The sequence below is a fragment of the Lepidochelys olivacea genome (genome assembly GCF_965140295.1).
Source record: "Lepidochelys olivacea isolate rLepOli2 genome assembly, chromosome: 1".
Taxonomy (NCBI): Eukaryota; Metazoa; Chordata; order Testudines; family Cheloniidae; genus Lepidochelys; species Lepidochelys olivacea.
Window position 1 is genome coordinate 58,533,905 of NC_140411.1, and position 21,879 is coordinate 58,555,783.

Sequence of the window (21,879 nt, forward strand, 5' to 3'; positions counted from 1 at the left end):
AGTTTACATTTAACACAGTAATTTTTTTTGGTCTTTGCTGCCTGATTGTGTACTTCTGGTTCCAAATGAGGTGTGTGGTTGACTGGTCAGTTCGTAACCCTGGTGTTCATAACTCTGAGGTTCTACTGTATTGGCAGCCCTGCTGACAGCTTAAATGGAATGTGTATATAGTTTCATTAAATGTGAAATTTCTTCCTCACTTAAATTCTTCTGGAAGATAAGGAACAATATTCTATCCTTAATCTTTTATTCTTCTAAAGGGTTTCTAGCCATTGGTCACATATAGAGAACACTTCAGAGCCTCTTAAAAGTTCATAGATTCATAGATATTAAGATCAGAAGGGACCGTTATGATCATCTAGTCTGACCTCCTGCACAATGCAGGCCACAGAATCTCACCCACCCACTCCTGTGAAAAACCTCTCACCTATGTCTGAGCTATTGAAGTACTCAAATCGTGGTTTAAAGACTTCAAGGAGCAGAGAATCCTCCAGCAAGTGACCGGTGGCCCATGCTACAGAGGAAGACAAAAAACCTCCAGGGCCTCTTCCAATCTGCCCTGGAGGAAAATTCCTTCCCGACCCCAAATATGGTGATCAGCTAAACCCTGAGCATATGGACAAGATTCACCAGCCAGATATCCAGGAAAGAATTCTCTGTAATAACTCAAGATTCCACCCCATCTAACTTCCCATCATAGGCCATTGGGCCTATTTACCATGAATATTTAAAGATCAATTAATTGCCAAAATCGTGTTATCCTATCATACCAAGTTCTTGGTTTTGAGGGGAGGGGCTGAGCTTGTTTTGGTGGTGGCATTTCAGCAGGGATGGGAATCTTTCATCATTTCTTTTTTCCATATTTCTAACTTCCTATTGTAATAAACAGGAAGTTTCTGGACTTCTAAAAAAAAGTTTCAGAAACTTTCAGTAACATAAAAAACAAGATGAATTTTCATACAGTACAATAACAAAGTGAGGATTGTGATTACATCTTCCAGCTACTGTACAACTGTCTCCAGAAGAATAACACCATTAAAGGTATGTGAAATAAAACATATGATTAGGTTAGTCATACTGGGGTAAACTTCAAGCATTATTGGGCCTGCTTAAATTGAACAATATCAGCTTAAGTAACACTCAGAATCCTTTTATTTAGACATACAAGGTGGGTGAGGTAATTTATATTATTGGATCAAGTTCTGTTGGTGAAAGAGACAACATTTTGAGCTTACACAAAGCTCTGCTCCAGGTTTGGGAAAGGGTACCTCAAGAGTGTCACAGCTAAATTCAAGGTTGGACAGATTGTTGAGCATGAGGAATTAACACATGTTACAAGAAACCATTCAAGGGGAAGTAAGCAGTTAACACCTGCAGTCAAAGGACGGTAAGTGGGTTACACTACATCAGTTTATCAAGACTACTCCTACCCCAAGTTGAATTATGTGTACTCTCCAAGGGACTGAATTTCAACCCCACCACAGAACCTATTAGTATGATAACTGTGGCAAACTAACAGGTTTCAGAGTAACAGCCGTGTTAGTCTGTATTCGCAAAAAGAAAAGGAGTACTTGTGGCACCTTAGAGACTAACCAATTTATTTGAGCATAAGCTTTCGTGAGCTACAGCTCACTTCATCGGATGCATACTGTGGAAACTGCAGAAGACATTATATACACAGAGACCATGAAACAATACCTCCTCCCACCCCACTCTTTTTCATGGTCTCTGTGTATATAATGTCTTCTGCAGTTTCCACAGTATGCATCCGATGAAGTGAGCTGTAGCTCACGAAATCTTATGCTCAAATAAATTGGTTAGTCTCTAAGGTGCCACAAGTCCTCCTTTTCTTGTGGCAAACTAGAATTCTTTCTTTGATGTCACCTCAAAGAATTCTTTCACAACAAAGATGACATCACCACATCATCCATATTTCCCCAACTGTCACAGAAAAAATAATCTGGACCCCCGCACAGCAGATGAAACTACACATTTGAACATTACACAATCAACTGTGAAATCCTTAACAAACATCACCTCACAAACACCACACTCTCTTCATCACCATCAGCCCCCAACTAAAACCTCTCCAGTGCATCATCAAGGATCGACAACCTATCCTGAAGGATGACCCATCACTCACAGATCTTGGGAGACAGGCCAGTCCTTGCTTACAGCCCCCCAACCTGAAGCAAATACTCACCAGCAACCACACACAAAAAACACTAACTCAGGAACGTATCCTTGCAACAAAGCCGGTTGCCAACTGTGTCCACATATCTATTCAGGGGACACCATCATAGGGCCTAATCCCATCAGCCAGACTATCAGAGGCTCTTTCACCTGCACATCTACCAATGTGATATATGCCATCATGTGCCAGCAATGCCCCTCTGCCATGTACATTGGCCAAACCGGCAGTCTCTATGTAAAGGAATAAATGGACACAAATCAGACGTCAGGAATCATAACATTCAAAAACCAGTTGGAGAACACTTCAGTCTCTCTGGTCACTCGATTACAGACCTAAAAGTGGCAATTCTTCAACAAAAAAACTTCAAAAACAGACTCCAATGAGAGACTGCTGAATTGGAATTAATTTGCAAACTGGATACCATTACATTAGGCTTGAATAAAGACTGGGAGTGGATGGATCATTACACAAAGTAAAACTATTTCCCCATGTTTGTTCCCCACCCCCAACCCCCCACTGTTCTTCAGACGTTCTTGTCAACTGCTGGAAATGGCCCACCTTGATTATCACTACAAAAGTTTTTTTTTTCTCTCCTGCTGGTAATAGCTCATCTTACCTGATCACTCTCATTACAGTGTGTATGGTAACACCCATTATTTCATGTTCTCTGTGTATATAAAATCTCCCCACTGTATTTTCCACTGAATGCATCCAATGAAGTGAGCTGTAGCTCATGAAAGCTTATGCTCAAATAAATTGGTTAGTCTCTAAGGTGCCACAAGTACTCCTTTTTTTTTTTTTGCAGATACAGACTAACACAGCTGCTACTCTCAAATCTCTCCATGATGACAACCAACAACTCTCCAATGCCACTCATAATAAAGTATTCAAATAAGACCCCACACTACAATTCACCCAAGAATTTAAGGATATCATCAAACCTTTCACAAAACAACTCTAAGAGAAACTCTACAACTTCATCCCCTTCTACAGACCCATGCCAGTGACCTGCATGCTGCCCAAGATATACAGACAAGGGAAACCAGGCAGACTCATCATATCTGGTCATGGCATTCTTATTGAAGGAATATCAGGACTCATAGAAGCCATCTTCAAACCACTCATCGCATAAAGAGCCAGTTACCTCCAAGACAAACTAACTTCCTCCAGCAACTCTGCAACATTAACAACCTCCCTCAAAACACCATCCTTGCTACCATGGATGTCACCTCCCTCTACATCAACATCTCTCACTATGACTGCCTCACTAGCTGCTTCTAATATCTATAAGACAATGGGCAACACTCAGAAATCCACCCCAAATACATTGCCAAACTCAGCCATTTCATCCTCACCCATAAAAAATTTACATTCAACAGCAAATACTTTGTAGAAACCATGGGAACAGCTATGGGTACTAGGACAGCTCCCCAACATGTCAACCTCTTCACAGGCCACCTCAAGGAAGTATTTCTGGAAAAATGCACCACAAAACCAGTGATTTACCTGAAATACATCAATGATATTTTCATTCTTTGAACAGATGGTCTGAACTCCCTCATAGACTTCCACCACAATGTGAGCCACCACCTATTGTCTGGGTGCACATTCTGGGGTGCAATCCAGCATAGATGCCAACTCCGTGGGTGCTCTGGGGCTGAAACACCTATAGGGAAAAAATGGTGGGTGCTGAGCACCCACCAGCAGCCCCCCTACCTGAACCTGCTCCTCCCCCCAGCACCTCCTGCCTGCTGGCGGGCCCTGTGAATCAGTGCCTCTCCCACCCCCCCAGCGACTACCACCGGGCGTGGATCAGTTGTTTCACTACATCAGGAGGTGCTGGCGGGGGAGCGAAGGCACAGCATTCTTGGGGAAGGGGCGGAACTGGGCGGGGTTGGGGTGGGAAGAGGCATGGCAGAGCTGAGAAGAAGCAGGGTGGGGCGGGGCCTTGGGAGAAGGGGTGGAGTGGGGGCAGGGCCTGGGGGGAGCACTCCCCCCCAGCAGATTAGAAACTTAGAACATCTATGCAATCCAGACCAGTAAAGAGTTTTTACCTTTTAACATTGAGTGCCTCACAATGCCTTGCCACTGTGGTTCTCTCCCTGGGACACTTACTGTCAGCAACAGGTATGGAATTCGTCTATATACTGGGTAGCCCTGGTCCAAATCTTTGGATCCTGGAGCCTGCCTGCACTATCACAGCTTTCCACTGTCTTCTACCAGCCTTGGTTAACAACTGGTATGGTGACACCACACTCTCCTAACCCCAAATTTTTCCAAAAATGTGTGTTCTGAAATGTCCTTTCCTGGAACAATCAGAGGGATATTAATCTTTGTTGCCCTTTTAAGGAGTCAATATTCAACAGTTTGCTTCTTTAACTGGAGTTAACAAACAGGTCAGTTTACACACAGTACTGGTTTGGTTTAGATTAAAAATAGAACAAGTTTATTAACAAAAGAAGATAGGATTTTAAGTGAATTCAAGTATTGGAGATAAAGTTAGAAATGGCTACCAGCAAATACAAGTGAAAACATCTAAAACTTAATCTAGCAAGTTTTGGTTCAAGGCTTTGTTTAAGATAACCTTTCTCACCCACAGTCTTCCAGCAAGATGGTGACTGACCCTCTCCTCAGTCATAATTAAGGCTCCATGACTGTCATGGAAGTTACAGATTCCATGACTTTCCCTGACCTCTGTGACTTCTGCAGCGGCTAGTGTGGCTGGCTCTGGGGCTGCCCAAGCAGATCAGGCAGCCCCTGGGGCAGTTGTGTCAGCCGCTGCTGGGGAAGTTTGGGTGTGAGAAACAGCTCAGGGCTGGGGGTTGGGGTGCGGTGCAGTGTGGTGCTTACCTGGGAGGGGGGATCCCCAGAAGTGACTGGCATGTCCCTGCAGCTCATAGGCAGAGGGTCCAGGGAGATCTGCGTACTGCCCCTGCATGGAGGTACTGCCCCCGCAGCTCCCTTTGGCTGCGGTTCCTGGCCAATGGGAGCGGTGCATCCAGAGCTCATGGCGGGGGCAGCATGTGGCGCCTCCCTGGCCTTCCCTCTCCCTAAGAGCTGCAGGGACATGCTGGCTACTTCTGGGGAGCTGCGCAGAGCCCACTCGGGAGCCTGCCAGCACCGCCAACCCTCCCCGCCACCCCCAGCAGCAGCGGAGGTCCCGGGCCGCGCACCACTGCCCAGACAAACCACCCCCCAGCACCAGTGAGGGTTCTGGCACATGTACCACCACCCACTTCCGCCCCAGCACCAGCGGGAGTCCCGGGCTGCCCCCCACACAGCACCCGCAGTGCCCCCCGACCGTCCCCCCAGAGCATCCACAGCCCCCCAGCCCAAGTTTTAGTTAGGGGTATATAATACAAGTCATGGATAGGTCACGGGCCATGAATTTTTGTTTACTACCCATGACCTGTCCATGACTTTTACTAAAAATACCCGTAATTAAAACATAACCTTAGTCATGATCTCTCCCAGAGGCCCAACGGTGCTGGTGCCCATGGACAATATGTCGCATAGGCTGGGGAAGGCTGTACTTCCCCAAACAGCCCGGCATGGCCCTGCTCACACTCCTTCCCGAAGCCCCCTCCTGCCTGCCCTTCCCCCTTTGCCTCAGCCCAGGTAGGCTACTCCTCTTCAGGGAAGCGGGCTGGGGCTACGGCGGCCAGGACTTGGGGCAGCTGGGACTGTCTAGCACTGGAGGGCCCCCGGGTGCTGGGGCCACGACACCCAGCACTGGGGGGTGGGTTTGTGCTGGGGCTGCCTGCCCATTGCTGGGGGAGAAGGGGGTTGAGGGCACTGGAGGGGGCTGCTCACTCTGTGCTTGGGGGCACTGGGGGGAGGTGCCTGTCCTGTCATGGGTCAAGGGGGTTGCGCACCGCCCACCCGCTCTGCACTTGGGGGCCAGGGGGGCCGCGAGCTGCCTGCACACCCTGTGCTCAGGTCTGTCATGTGCCACCCACACGCCCTGCACTTGGGGGCCAGGGGGCTGCATGCTGGCTGCCTGCTCAGAGGCTAGAGGGCCCAAGTGCCGCTGGCCCACCTGCCCAGTGCTCAGGGACTGGGTGGGCTGCACGTTGCCCACTTACCCAGTGCTCCAGGGCTGAGGTGGGAGGGGCTGGCAGCCATGGGATTGGAGTGCTCCAGCAGCGGAGGGAGGGGTGGGTCCTCGGGCAGGGCTGGCAGGGAGCTAACCTCCCCCAACCGGCAGTTCACCTGCCGCCCATGCTGGTGCCTTTGTCTTCTTAGGTCAAAGTGATAATTTGGGGTTTATGTCGTTTTCTTTTATAGACCAATGAACCTTTGAAGTGGATTCTTCTGAAGGTTACCCTTAAAGTAAAGTTTATTGAAGCAGTGAAGATGGCAACATGGAGTCTGGTGATGAAGGGAGCTGTATGCTCTTTCTTCCCCCACTTGTGTTTGCTGAAAGGCAAATTATTCTGTTTCCTATCATCTCCTCCTTCTGCAGTCTTGAAGATCCTATTTACTACTTGTACATAAATTGAGGTAAACCCACATTCCTTTGTTTAGGATAGACCTGCCTAACACTTTTATCAGGCAGGGTTTTGAAACTGTGCTAATAACCTCATATGGGGGAATTAATTACTTTACATATAATGTTGCTACATACATTTCACCATGATATTATTGACCAGTGAGTTATTAGTTTTTAAATAATACCTCACAAGGCATATTTTATACAAAGATTATTACAGTAGTGTGTAGGGTGTGAATACATGGATGCTTTTGGTCACACCCATCCATCAAACTCCTTCTAGAATCCTCCTACACCAGCATCAATTTCCTGGACACCAACATCACTTTCAACCATCAGAGGGGGAGCCGTGTTCGTCTGGATCTGTAAAAGCGGCAAAGAGTCCTGTGGCACCTTATAGACTAACAGACGTACTGGAGCCTAAGCTTTCATGGGTGAATGCCCACTTCTACAGACAGCTATATACAAGAAACCCATGGACCATGCTTTCCTTCACAGATGCAGTAACCAGCCCAAACACACCAAGAAACCTGAACAGTCAAGTACTCAAAAAGTACACAGAATATGCTCTGAGGAGAAAGTCTGGGATACAAACTTTAACACACTTAAAACCGCCTTCACCAAACAGGGCTACTCCACCAGAGAAATAGATCTCATCATCGAACGGTCCACCCGAATACCCTGAGAGAACCTGCTTCGATATGGAGAGAGAGAGAAAAAAAAGCTCTGATATAGCATCCCTAGTTGTCACCTACCACCCGACCCTGGAACCCATATGGGGTATCATTAAACAATTATAACCCATACATGAGGGACCACATCCTGAAATAAATCTTTCCGAAACTCCCTCTGCTGACCTTCAAATAACCCCCAAACTTTGCCAAGTTCATACGAAGCAAGGTGCCCACAGCCCAGGATTCACTAACTCAAAAAGGCACCAGATATTACCATAAATATTGCCATAACAGATACAAAACCTCCAGGCATATCTCTATTGCTACAATGAACAATACCCCTTACAACACAATTTTCAATATCCATGCCTACACATGCCTATCACAACATGTGATGTACCTCATCCAGCGCACTAAACACCACAATGACAACTGTGTGGGTGAAATGAGACAATCACTACTCTCCCAAATGAACTCTCAGAAAAATGATAAAAGACAAAAACATGAGATTGTCCAGGGGCAAACACTTTTAAATTAACAATCACTCTGTATTTGACCTTTTGGTCCTTGTCCTCAAAGGAAACCTGCACAACAACTTCAAAAGATAAGCCTGGGAACTTAAATTTATGAATGCGCTAGACATTAAAAATCATAGACTCAATAAAGACAAAAAGAAAAGGAGGACTTGTGGCACTTCTTAGGTGCCTTTTCTTTTTGCGGATACAGACTAACACAGTTGCTACTCTGAAACCTGTCAATAAAGACACTAGATTTATGGCTCATTACAACAATCTGTAACCTACTAACAATCCTTTTGTCCTCTGACTGCAGAGGTGTTAACTGCCCACTTCACCTTAAATGGTCTTTAACTCCTTATGCTTAACAATCTGTTCTACCTTATGTTTAGCTCTGACACTGAGTACCTTTCCCAGACCTGGAGAACTGTTCTGTGTAAACTTGAAAACTTGTCTCTTTCACCAGTAGAATTTGGCACAGTAAGAGATATTACCTCACCCACCTTGTCTCTAATGTCCTGGGACCAACACGACTATAGCTACTCTCCTTATACTTAGCTTCTTACTCCCTCTGAGCTGCCATTTTTACAACTGTAGACTCAGCCTAGCTTCTTCATGTTGCCTACATGTCAAGGAGGTTAGACTCTTATCCTTGCCCCTTCAGTCTTGGTATTCTTTCCTATTTTTGTTTACCCTCCATTGTTACACTTTAAATGAAATACTTCACATCCAGCTTAAGAGATGAGCATGTGGTTCTTACCTCTCTGACGTCTCAAAATCACAGGAGGAACAGTACATAAGTCAATTTACTAATCATTCAATGATCTGTGTACATAATGAATACTAACAAATATATACAATGTGCCTGTTTTTTTTTTCTTTGCGAGAACTACATCTTTTTGCTGCCAAATGTCAGTCTCTTCAAACCAGTACAGCAACTCGAATGTTGGCTGAAGGATTTAAGTCACATTCACCGGCAAAAAGATGACTTCGGTAGCAGAAAGATGGTTCCTATAACTAGTCTTTTATAATTGATATTGATAAAATTAGGGTTCTACTGTAAATGTTTTCTGAAAAGAGCTGGACGAGAAAGAGTGCTCTGCATTACCATATATGCGTCAATTCTCAGTTACATTAGCTGGGCTAGGAGTAGTGCAGAGGCAAATGTGTTCCTCCTTGGCTGGAGAGGGAAGGTCTTATCAATCAAAAAGTGTCTTTGTGAATACATAGCATTGATTGGTTCCAGAGTAGCAGCCGTGTTAATCTGTATTTGCAAAAAGAAAAGGAGTACTAGTGGCAATAATTGGTTAGTCTCTAAGGTGCCACTAGTACTCCTTTTCTTTATAGCATTGATTAACGTCCAAAAGGAACTTAGCCAGGTAATGTGGAAGGATAGAGACTAACACAAGGCCTGAGCACTTGTGCTTTCTGTCGGCCTAATTCCATCACAGCTAGAACCAGTTTGCTAGGTCTAAATACTTTGTAAAAGCTGATTCTTCTTCAAGTGGTTGCAGACGTATATTTCACTCACGTGTGTATGCACAAAGCACATCAAAGTCAGTGCCTTTAACACTCACAGCAAAGCATACCGATAAGAGGTATTATATCCCCATGCAAGGTTTTGAGTGTTTTACATCCAGCTCCTAATTCTCTTGTGTGATGACAGCAAATAAGAGATTACCTCAGGGGAGATATAAATCCACACCTAAAGACAAGGAGTCTAAGAGGTTAGACTTGATGGGGAGAATAGTTTATTCAACCTCTTCATTACAAATACCCAGTGCAAACCAACAGGTGTTTTTATCTAAGTATGACTTTGTGAACTGGGATGCTATGTCCAAGTTTACAGATAAGTTGCCAGAATCCTTCAGGAATTCATTGCAGAAGGCAGTGTGGTGGCCAAGACATCTTTGCAGTCAGTGGTGGACGTGGCAGATGCTTCATCCAGACTTATACCTCAGCTGCAATAATGAGAAGAGCCTCATGGTTAAAGAATTCCAGCACAGCTCCTGAGGTCCAACAAACATAGATGACTTACTTTTTGATGGATGCTTTTTGTTTTCTGAGAAAAATGAAGAGACAGTGCATTATTTTAGTCAATGCTACTTTGCTGTCATTGGGGGTCTATGCCCAGGCCACAAAAAGATATCATTATTGAGGTCAGCAACAACACCAGCGATATTGTCTGGAGTGATGCTTCTGATAGTCATCCTACCCTGCTAGGCAGCAAGACTTCCCCAGAAAAGAGCATAAATTGCAGACAAGACGACCTTCTGGGTCCAGTTGTAATCAACCAGCCCATCCTCCTCCACCTTTGGTCAGGCAGTCTACTTGACTTTCATATCGAGAGCACCATACCAGTTGTGAACTTATCGACCACTCCTCCCCAGTTTGGGACAGGCTAGCTCACTTCCGCAATAGTTGAGAAACAATAACTATGGAAAAATTGGTTCTAAGCCCTGTAGGATCATGTTATGCCATCCAGTCTCTGTCCATTCCCCCCTCTCAAACCCCTGCCCCATCCCTTTTCAGGACCCCTCTCATGAGTCACTGCTTCTAAGCAGGTCCAAACTCCATGTGCTCTGGGGGCTTTAGAGGAGACCTTTCATCATCATCAGGGAAAGGAATTCTACTCCCAGCAATTCCAGTCCAAGGGAGGGGTGAGACTCATCCTCAGTCTCCGCAATCTCAACAGGTACATCAAATGCCTGAGATTCTGCATGGTTACCCTGGCTACTATCTTCCTGCATTGGATCACAATGACGGGTTTGCTGCTCTTGGTCTTCAGGATGCCTACTTCCAGGTGGCAATTTTCCCAGGTCACAGGAAATGTCTGAGATTTGAATTGGCAAGTCAGCATATCAATATACAGTGCTCTCTTTTAGCCTATCCTCAGACCCACACGTTTGCCAAATGCATGTCTATAGTGGCGGCCTATCTCAGAAAGGGGAGTAGTATGTGCACAAGCAGGGAGGGGCTCGTTCTAACCAATTTTTCCAGGAAGCAATAAAACTTTGGCATATTTGCATCAAAGAGGGCCTTACCGCCACAGCAGCACACTCACCCAATGTTCAGAATCAGTTAGCTGACCACCTCAGCAGAGATTTTTCCAGAATCATGAGTGGACCCTGAAGAATAGCGTGCTGAGATCCATCTTTAGAGATTGGGGTATTCTGGCAATCCATTTGTTTGCAACAAAAGACAACAGAAAATGCAGTCAGTTTTCCTCTCAAGTGGAGTTCAGTCCAAGCTCTTCAACCCAATACCTTCCATTTGAATCGGGGTCTGGAGCTAATGTATGCTTTCCCCCAGTTCCTGTTCATTCCTCAGGTTATGCAACTGAAGCTGAATCATGTCAACCTGATACTCATCGCACCAGCTTGGCAAAGACAGTATTGGTTCTTGGATCTTCTCAGCCTGTCTGTTTGACCTCCCAAACCTCTTCCCCTCCTCCCAGACCCTCTGACACAACACCACAGCCAGATTCAGCATCCAGCACTGAGCAGACTGAACCTCTGAGCATGAAGGCTGCTTGGCTAGATGAGGAGGAAGGACATCACTTGGAAGTGGTGCAGGGAGTCTTGCTGAACAGTAGAAGGCTTTCAAGTAGGACTACATATTTCACCAAGTGGAAGCATTTTTCTGTTTGGTCTCTAGCTTGGAGAATCCAGCCAAAGCTAGCATGTATTCAGGACATTTTGGATTATCTGTTGCATTTTAAGTCCTAAGGTCTGTCTCTCAGCTCCTTGAGGGTCCACTTAGTGGTGACATCAGCTTTCCGTCCACCGATTCAAGAGAAGTCAATTTTTTCTAACTCCCTGGTGGGTAGATTGTTAAAAGGGATTGTCCATCTCATCCCTCCTGTTAAAGAAACAGCACCATTATGGGACCTTAATCCAGTGCTAGCCCTCATGATTCCTCGATATGAGCCCTTGGCAACTTGCTCTGTCCCTTCTTTGCCAAAAAATAAATTTTCTCAAGGCCATAACGTCCGCAAAGAGGGTGAGTGAGTTGCAGGCTTTCATGGCAGACCTCCATATATGCAATTTTTCAAGGATAAGGTGGCCCTAATGCTACATCCAATATTTTTGTTTAAAGTGGGTTCGCAATTTCACCTTAACAAAACTGTATATTTACTGCACTCAAATACAGAGGAACAGCCCCTTAATACATTGGAAGTGAGACCGTGTTTGGTGTTCTATTTGGAGAGGACTAAATGCTCTACTAATTTGCCTCAGCTCTTTGTCTCATATGTGGATGAAGGGTCAGGCAGTTGCCATACAGACAGTCTCCAGGTGGATTACTTCCTGCATTACATATGGAGTAGCTCAGTCTACATCTCCTCAAAGACTAGTACTCATGCAATGAGGGCCCAAGCGACTGGTCATGTTCCTCACATTAGACATTTGCAGAGTAGCTCCTTGGTCTTTAGTGCATACTTTTACCAAGCATCATGCTTAGGGACCATTTTAGTCAATTTCATGGTCATGGGATTTTAAAAATCATAAATTTCATGATTCCAGATATTTCAATCTGAAATGTCTTGGTGTTATAACTGTAGGGGTCCTGACCCACCTCTGACTTCTCTGCTGCTACTGGCGGCGGCGCTGCCTTCAGAGCTGGGCAGCTGCCACTCGCCAGCCACCCAGCTCTGAAGGCAGCGCAGGAATAAGAGTGGCAATGCTGCGACCCCCCTACAACACCTCTGACCCCCGCAAACCCTCTTTTGGATCGAGACCCCCAGTTTGATAAATGCTGGTCGCCCACATGAAACCTGTATAGAATAGGGTAAAAGTAGACAAAAGACCAGATTTCATGAGGGAGACCAGATTTCACAGTCCGTGACGCATTTTTAGCGCCATGAATTTGGTAGGGCCCTAATCATGCTATTATGACTGTGTTGAGATCAGATGAAAACTTTGGGAGGGAAGTTTTGCCGTCATTCTTTAGATACAGTCTGAGCCCCACCCCCTTCACTTACTGTTTGTGAGTCACCTGAGTGGAATACACACCTGCAACTGCTCAAAGAAGAAGAAATGGTTACTTACTGTACTATAACTGTTGTTCTTTGGAGATGTGAGTACAAATGTGTATTTCATGACCCACCCTCTGTCTCCTCTGCATCGGAGTCAGTAGCCTTGAATTCCGATCCAAAAGAACTGAGGGGGTTAAGGTAGTGCCACCCTTATGTAGCCAGGGGAGGGGCTACGGGGCCCAAGACTGCAAGCACCACCCCAGCAGGTACTGCTAAGCAAAGTCCTCCTAATCTGGTGTGCTGGGCGCATGCACACCTGAGAGGAATACACATCTACAGCCACATCTCAAAGAACAACAGTCACAACAGTACAGGTAAGGAACCATTTTTTCCTTGTCATGGGCTCAACCTTCGGAAGCTCTAAAATTGTTTCTGAATGCCCCTGTGAAAGATGAAGTCTAACCAAAAAGATAACAGCAGTGGTATAGAAAGAGCCTTTCTCATTAGAAAGAGAATGGGATCCGGTGGCTAGATTATTGGACTGCAAGCCAGGAGAGCTGACTTCTGCCTTTTCCACTGACCACCTATATGACTGTGGATAAATTGCTTCAGCTCTGTGTCTCAGTTGCCCCTTCTGTAAAATAGGGATATCTTCTCTTGCATAGAGCTTTTCATTTCTAAGTCTCAAAGCACTTTACAAGAACTAAATACTTTTATTAAACTTAGCGACTTTAGTGCTTGTGAAAGATGCTATATTGTCAGCCCTGGAGAGTGAATTGTTTCTTGTAGAACAAGAACTGAAAATTAAACAGAAAACAGTCTTGGCCAGTGCTAAATTGAGTGAACAAGATTTGTTTGACTTCATGGAAGAACTCTTAAGACTTTGACCAGACGAGGGTTTAAAGAGGATGTTTAGGTATTTGTTTTCAAACACAGCAGTTGCATATGTTGCACTAATTCTTACGTTTCCTGCACTTCTTGCTGAGGGGGGCCCTACTCAGTTTCCTATACCCCATGTTAATTGAGGAATTCAGGAGTTTAAAATATAGTCCTGGTTTCACAAGTTTAGGCTGTAGCTATGGATTTATTTATTTGTTTGTTTATTTTTAAAATAATAAACCAAATACATTGGTGCATGTTGATTTTGTGAATCACTGACAAGCCTTAAATCTAATGAGTGTAAAAAGTATACAATTACAAGGTTAACAATATTCACTAAATTTAACTCTTATGAAAGAATTGAATATACAGTACTAATTTTCAGCAATTAGACCTGTCTTATGATTTCTGCATTATTTTATCATGATTAAGCTAATTCAATGCATGTACAAGTCATTGATAGCTAAATCTGCATGTATGCAACAAGAGAATATTGTGTACCTTTTTGACAGTAATGCATCATCTTGATGTAGGAGAGACAGGGCTAGGGATTCTTGTCCAATTTTCACTGTTCAGAGGTTTGTCATTACAGTACCTGACTGCAACTTCAAAGGACAAATTAAGTCTGTACCAAGGCTTAAATTCAGCCAAAGCCAACCAGAGTGGAGCTCCGATAAATACTTTCAAACCCATGGGAGCCCTGGCACCTCCTGCGGGCTTCTGCCCCAAGAGTTCAGGAAATACTCGGGGAGAATTTAAGCCCTGGTCTGTACAGCTCCCATATGTCTCCTGCTTACTGGCTTATTGGTTCTTCTTCGAGTGCTTGCCCATGTCAGTTCCATTCTAGGTATGTGCATGCCCACATGCGCGGCCGTCAGAGATTTTTGCCTTAGCGGTATCCATAGGGTTGGCTTTGGTGCCCCCTTGAATGCCGCACCCATGCATCGGTATATTAGGCACCGCCAGCCCTATGCCCTCTCAGTTTCTTCTTACCACCCATGGTGGTTAGTCAGAGTGCCTTTCCCTTGCCTCGCAAGGGCTAGCAGTTCTTCTACTTCAGTCTTTGCTGCAGGCGATCCTAGACTATCTTCTGCACCTCAAGCTCCAGGGGTTGTCCCTGTCATCAATCAAAGACCACTTGGCCACTATTTCAGCTTTCCACCCTTCACTCCAGGGCAGGTCAGTCTTCACTCTCTACATGACGGTCTGGTTTTTGAAAGGTCTGGAGCATCTCTACCCCCACCTCAGGGATCTTATCCCTCCCTGGGACCTGAATCTCATGCTGTTGTGACTCCTGGGTCCTCCCTTCGAGCCTCTAGCTTCCTGCTCACTTCTCCTCCTCTCCTGGAAAGTTTCCTTCCTGGTCGCAATAACGTCCGCCCATAAGGTCTCTGAGATCAGGGCGCTTACTTCAGAGCCACCCTATATGGTGTTCTAAAAGGACAAGGTTCAACTGAGGCTGCATCCAGCGTTCCTGCCCAAGGTAGTTTCATAGTTTCATACCAGCCAAGACATATACTTACCTGTCTTCTTTCTGAAGGCTTATAAATCGGAAGAGGAGTGCAAATTGCACACCCTGGACATCAGGAGGGTGCTTGCCTTCTACATCCACAGGACCAAGCCATTTCATAAGTCAACACAGTTTTTTGCGGTGGCAGACAGGATGAAAGGTTGCCCAGTGCCTGCACAGAGGATTTCGTCTTGGATCACGGCCTGCATCTGTTACTGCTATGACCTGGCAAAGGTGCCTCCACCAGCAACCGTGACTGCCCACTCGACTAGGGTGCAGGCTTCGTCAGCAGGCTTCCTGGCCCAGGTGCTGATTCCAGGGTATCTGCAGGGCCACACATTTATGTCTCATTATACATTCACCCAGCAAGCCCAAGACGATGCTGGCTTTGGCAGAGCTGTGTTGCAAGCCACATAACCAAGCTTGCCGCCAGGGATGCTGCTTGTGAGTCACCTAGAACGGAATCGACATGAGCAAGCACTCGAAGAAAAAACAGTTACCTACCTTTATAACTGTTGTTTTTTGAGATGTGTTGCTCATGTCCATCCCATTACCCACCCTCCTGCCCCTCTGTCGGAGTTGCTGGCAAGAAGGAACTGAGAGGTCATAGGGCCGGTGGGGCCTAATATACCGTTGCATGAGTGTGGCTCTCCAGGAGGTGCCACAGCTGACACTACGGATACCACTAAGGCAAAAATCTCCAACAGCCATGCACGTGGGCAGATGCACACTGAGAATGGAACGGACATGAGCAACACATCTCGAAGAACCACAGTTACGAAAGGTAGGGAGCTGTTTTTTCTTCCTGATCCCATGTTAATCCATCACTACCAGAGAGTAGCTTACTGTGTCCAAGGGAAATACGAATAGTTAAGGCCCCAATTTTGCATATTTTGTACGGGTAGACCTCTGCTCCTACACAGAGCCCATTAAAGTTAATGGTGGCCTGTGCCAGCACCGTGGCTCTGAATGGAGCAGCTGGCAAGATTGGAACGTAAGGTTTCTGTAGCTCAAAATTTTTCTCTTTTAGGTCCCCCCACCCCCCTATGTAAAAATTTAAAATGAATGAAAATAAATAATGTGAACCAGTCTTCTGCTGCTCAGCCTCAAGTCCTAGACTCCCAGTATTTGGCATCATGAGGGGGACTCTTCCTTTGAGCGCACAAGGGCCTGTTGGAAATAGTGATGATTTTTGGTACAGGTGTCTTACAAAATGGTAGATATGCCCTTGAGAGAAACCACTAGATTTTACTTACTCTAATGTAATGTGAATTTCATTAGCATTTTTTTCCAAATAATTTGAAAGTAATATATAACACTGGGGAAAATCTCTAGAGGTATGTAAAAAACCAACAACTGTGTGTGTGTAGAGGAGGGGTGGTACTCAGGGGATAAGAATAGTTGTTGTGTATTATCTCCTTCAAGAGAAGAAGAAGGGCTTGTCTACACTTGAAATGCTACAGTAGCACAGCTTCACCACTGCAGCCGGGCCACTGTAGCATATCAGTGTAGACCAGAGGCAGGCAAACTTTTTGGCCTGAGGGCTGCATCGGGTTTCGGAAATTGTATGGAGGGCCGGTTATGGGAGGCTGTGCCTCTCCAAACAGCCAGACGTGGCCCAGCCCCTGCCCCCTATCCGCCTTCCGCCCCGCTTCTTGCCCTGTAATGCCGCCCCCTGGGACTCCTGCCCCATCCCCCCGTTCCCTGATGGCCCCTCTGGGACCACTGCCCCATCCACCCCACCTGCTCCCTGTCCCCTGACCACCCCTGGAACTCCTGCCCCTGGCTGCCCCCTGCTGCTCCCTGCTGCCCCATCCAACCCCCCCCTCCTTCCTGACTGCCCCCCTGGGTCTCCTACCCCATCCAACCACCCCTTCTCCCTGTCTCCTGACTGCCCCCAGACCCCCTTCCCCTTACTGCCCCCTGCCGCCCCATCCAACCCTCCCCTTCCTGACTGCCCCCCCGGAACCCCTGCCCCCATTCAACCCCTGCTCCGTGCCCTCTGACCACTCCCCCACCCCCTGACCACCACCCCTGAACTCCGCTGCCCTCTATCCAACTCCCCCCCCTCCCCACTCCCTGCCCCCTCACTGCACGGCCTGGAGCACCCGTGGCTGGTGGCGCTACAGCCATGCCGCCCATCTCAAGCCAGCCACGCACTGCGCAGCACAGAGCACCGGGTCAGGCCCGGCTCGCAGCTCCGCCGCCCAGAGCATCGCGCTGGTGGTGCAGTGAGCTGAGGCTGCAAAGGGGCCGGGGCGAGCCTCCCGGGCCAGGAGTTCAGGGGCCGGGCAGGAGGGTCCCGCGGGACAGATGTGGCCCGCAGGCTGTAGTTTGCCCACCTCTGGTATAGCCACTACCTACGTAAATAAGAGGAGTTCTCCTGTCAGCGTAGGTAATTCACCTCCCTGAGAGGCTAGTGCACTGGGGGTTATACTGACTTAACTATGTCGCTCAGGGGTGTAGATTTGTCATACCCCTAAGCGATGTCACTGGATTGACCTAACTTTTTACTGTAGACCAGGCCTCATTTATACATACAATCTTAACACAATAGAACTGGTATAGACATAACTTCGGCATACTCCAAGTAGTTGTGCCATGCCTCTCACGTCATTAATAAGAGTACGTCTATCCTGCAGCTGGGAGTAGGCTTCGCAGCTCAGGTAGACAGAGATATGCTAACTCTGCTTGAGCTAGAGCACTAAAAATACCCTGTAGTCAGGTACCAGAGGCAGCTGCTCAGGCTAGCTGCCTGAGTACAAACCCAGGGGGTCTGGGTAGGTTGTACTCAGGTGGCTAGCCCAAGCAGCTGCCCATGCTACCCCTGGCTACATTGGTACTTTTTGTGCAGTATTTCAAGCAGAGCCAGCATATATATGTCTACCCAAGCTAGGAAGCATGCTGCCAGCTTCAGTATAGATGTAGAGGAATGATATAAAATAACACAAAGTTTTCTCACTTCTCGAATAAGCTATTTTTGTTGTGTCTTCTGACATATGGTGTTCAGAGACAAGAAAGATATACAAGGTGTTATCAGGCAAAGATGGTAAAGAATTGCATTTATGGGACTGCTATCTGTTAATTGACTTCTGGAACTACCAATTACTTAGGGATTGTCTGAAACCCATAATGTGCCTGACGATATGTTGTACATTTGGATCACTTATTTAGCTAAAAGATGCATGAAATCATGTACCCAGACAGCCCCCTGTTGGCTGCAGTGTCATGGAGGCTCCAGAAAATAATTCTAGTTTAATTCAGCATTCGCTTGCCTTCCCTAAGCTGCTTTTAGATTCACCTGTCTTAGATGGTTACAAATAAAAAAACAAACATTTTTTCTTGTTGTACCATCTACCAATTTAGTCACAAACGTTGCTCCTTTTGTCTCTAAGATAATCCATGTAGAAAGTTGAGAGTCTGTCAGTGCCTAGAAGGCTTAACTGAAGCTCAGTTCCAAAGGTCCACAGTGAAGACTTGAATGTTTGGTCCTTCTGGTACAAATTAAGACCGCCTCATTAAAATATTAGACACATATTCTAGGACAGTGTACATTAGTCTGACATAATTTTGGGGAAGTATTACCACCCCCAAAATCCAAGGAAAACAAAAAACATAAAGAGCAGGGGGAGAATGTTTGAGAGTTCAAATTTGTCAAATGTAGGCTTCAGCCTTATTTTCAGACTATTCTGACCAGGCCACAGGGATCTCTACAGCAGCTTCTGCTTTTTCGCCAGTTAAAAGTCTGACACCTTCAGAGACCTCCTGAGGTCTCTTCCAACCCTAATATTCTATGATTCTAAGTTCAGACTACATATATCATCAACTCTCAATTTAATAAGGTACAACACTACCAAGGAGACCCTTTTTTTTCTGTGTTGCTTCTTACCTTTTCTAACTTCTTCCTTCTCTTTTGTGCAGGCTAGTTAAGCTTTTAACACAGTTGTCCTTCTGAGCTGGCTGTTGTCCATTTAGATGCAAGTTACCAAACAGCCCCAGGCCTGAACTTTCAAAAGGGGCTAGTGAATGGGGGTGCCTCAATTTTGGGGTGCCCAAGTTGAGACACCTTTAAAGAGACTTCATTTTGGGGGGAAGCAAATGTTCACCACTTTCTGAAAAGCAGACCGCTTAATGGGTTTCTTAAGCTGAGTACCTCAATAATGAGGCACACACAATCACTAGTCACTTACAAATATTTAGACTTCAATTCTTCTTTAAAGGGCTGCCTTGTAACTAGTATATCCATTTGGTACCCAAGGTGTAGCAAGCACTATACACACACATGCACAACAGTCCTGCCCAGAAGGTTTAGTCACAAAGCTCTCTTGTGCCTAACAGGCACAGTATAAGTTGGGACAGTGTGGAAGTCCATCACCCCAATGGAAGTTCCAAGAGGCCTCCTACTTCCAGGGGGACAAAGCCTCATGATCCATGACTTGGGGACATCATCTTTTTGCTTCAGATATGTTATAGGTTTTCAAAACGCTCCTTGGCTTCAATGGATGCAGTTAGGCCAATGCTGAGCACTTTTGAAAATCCCACCCATAAGCAAAGAAGCAAAGTCTGTCCCCTCACCTAATAAAATAAAGTAGGCACATAGGGAACAGACCCCCTAAAGAGAGAGACACTGGCGTGACCATAGACCCATAGATCAGGAGACATGGTTTCAATTCCTAGTTGTGCCACAGATCTCCTGTAGAACCTTGGGTAAGTTACTTATGGCCAGATTTTACAGGTATATAGGTGCCTAGCTCCAGGAGTCAGTTGCCTAAATACCTTTGAAAAATCTGATGCTTAACCTCTCTGTGCCTTAGTTTTCCATCTATAAAGTGGGACAGTCCTTCCCTACATCACAAAGGTGTTGTGAAGATAAATTCAGTAATGTTTTTAGACACTGAGATACTACAGTGACGAGCACCATAGAAAACCCTGTTAAGAAGTAATAATTGACTCAGTCTTAATCTTGAATTTCAGTTATCCAAAATTGGCAACGTGTCCTTACATTTTGGTCCAAAAACCTGATTTATTTTTGTAGTTCCTTCCAGCGGAAACTTTCACTCACAATTCCTTATGGGAACAAGGACTAATATTTGGATATTCATCTACCTGATTGCAACTGCAGATCATTTAGTTAAGCATCTATGTACCATATTTCTACCTACAATTCTCTATTGTGGTTCAAAATTAGAGGCTTAATTTGGGGCCTCTTTAAAATTTTCACCCAAACTGCCTTTGCTAATTTTCCAGAATCACAGCAGAGTCATGAAACAATAGCAAAGTTTTAAAATATTTGTTGCAAGGGGATATATTTCTAATCTGTTGCATTGTTTTCACAGTAGTCTTATAACAGTGCCAACCAAGGAGTTAGGGTCTCTTTGCCAGCTGACAGATAGTGTAGAATCTTGTGGGGAGAGAGGGCGAGGGAAGTTGAATGATAGCCCTGTAAAGGAGCTTGCTGGTTTCAGAGCCTCAGCTGAGATTTCAAAGAGTAGTGATAATATTATTTTAATATTTTGTTTGTCTTGTTGATACCGTTCTACAGTCCAAGATCCATGTTTTCCCCTAAGATCACAGAATCATAGGACTGGAAGGGCCCTCGAGAGGTTTTCTAGCCCAGTCCCCACACTCAAGGCAAGAGTAAGTATTACCTATACATTTACTAAATCAGAAACCAAAGACAAAGTAAAAATAGCTTTTGAGATACATATAATTGACAAGCAATCATTAAAACAAGCTATAGTTATACCTTCCCATTGCTTATAATTGAAGATTGAGATAGCTAAAACTTATTTATAAATCAGGGCCCAGATCCTCAGTGTCTCAAGTTCTACTTGACATAGCAGAAAAGAGTGGAGGCAAAGGTGGTTTTAAATCTCTCACTATCCCTGGACCTGCTGCGGGGAAGACCAGTCTCCAGCAAAATTTAGAGTAGCCTTCTGGCTGCTCTAAATTTTGCCCAACAACAGTGACTCCCAATAGACTGTTCTGCAGCCAGAGGTCACTGGGTACAACATACTCTGACAATATTCCCTCCCACCTTCTGCATGCTCTCTGTGCCAGTGGGGACTTGCAATCTTCCTCCCCAAATAGTGCTGCAGTAGGATTGATGGGGGCTATTTTGGGCAAAGGAAATGGCAAACAACCTTGTGTGGGCAAGGATTACAATTTCTTTCTACTCTGTGGAGTGCCTAGTTACTCTGATTCTTTATTTCCTAATCCACAATTAGACTGCTCCATAACTTGTGGTTATTTGTTTTCCTTAATGTTATCATGGAAAATCCAAGTAATCTGTGTTCCTTTCAAATATTTTTAAAAAGTTAGAAAGCACAGTTTACCCTGGAATCTGTGATGCTATTACCCCATCCATTTATACTTATCCTGCACATTACCCTATCGTTAAAAATATTCTCAATCAATTTCCTCAGAAACTGTGGTGTGACTCTGGTCTACAGTGAAGGTGACCTTTACGTCCTCTTCTGAGGATGGTTAACTATGAACAATTGTCCAATCTTGAGGAATATTTGGTGTTCTTAGGGATAATTGAAAAATCTTTATCATGGTCTCCACGTTTTCACATTTTATTTCTTTCAGAGCTCTTGGATAAATAGCATGTACTCCTGGAGATTTACTGCACTTGAGT

The 21,879-nt window shown here is 45.4% G+C and overlaps 1 long non-coding RNA gene across 1 annotated transcript in view; it reads left to right on the plus strand.

Annotated features, from left to right (window-relative positions):
* LOC311519700 overlaps positions 1–21,879 on the plus strand; it is a 95,446-nt gene that overhangs the window by 69,767 nt on the left and 3,800 nt on the right. The window contains exons 7-9 of the long non-coding RNA XR_014711352.1: positions 3,000–3,772; positions 6,482–6,697; positions 20,782–20,876. This is a non-coding gene — a long non-coding RNA (uncharacterized lncRNA). The remainder of the gene's footprint in view (positions 1–2,999; positions 3,773–6,481; positions 6,698–20,781; positions 20,877–21,879) is intronic.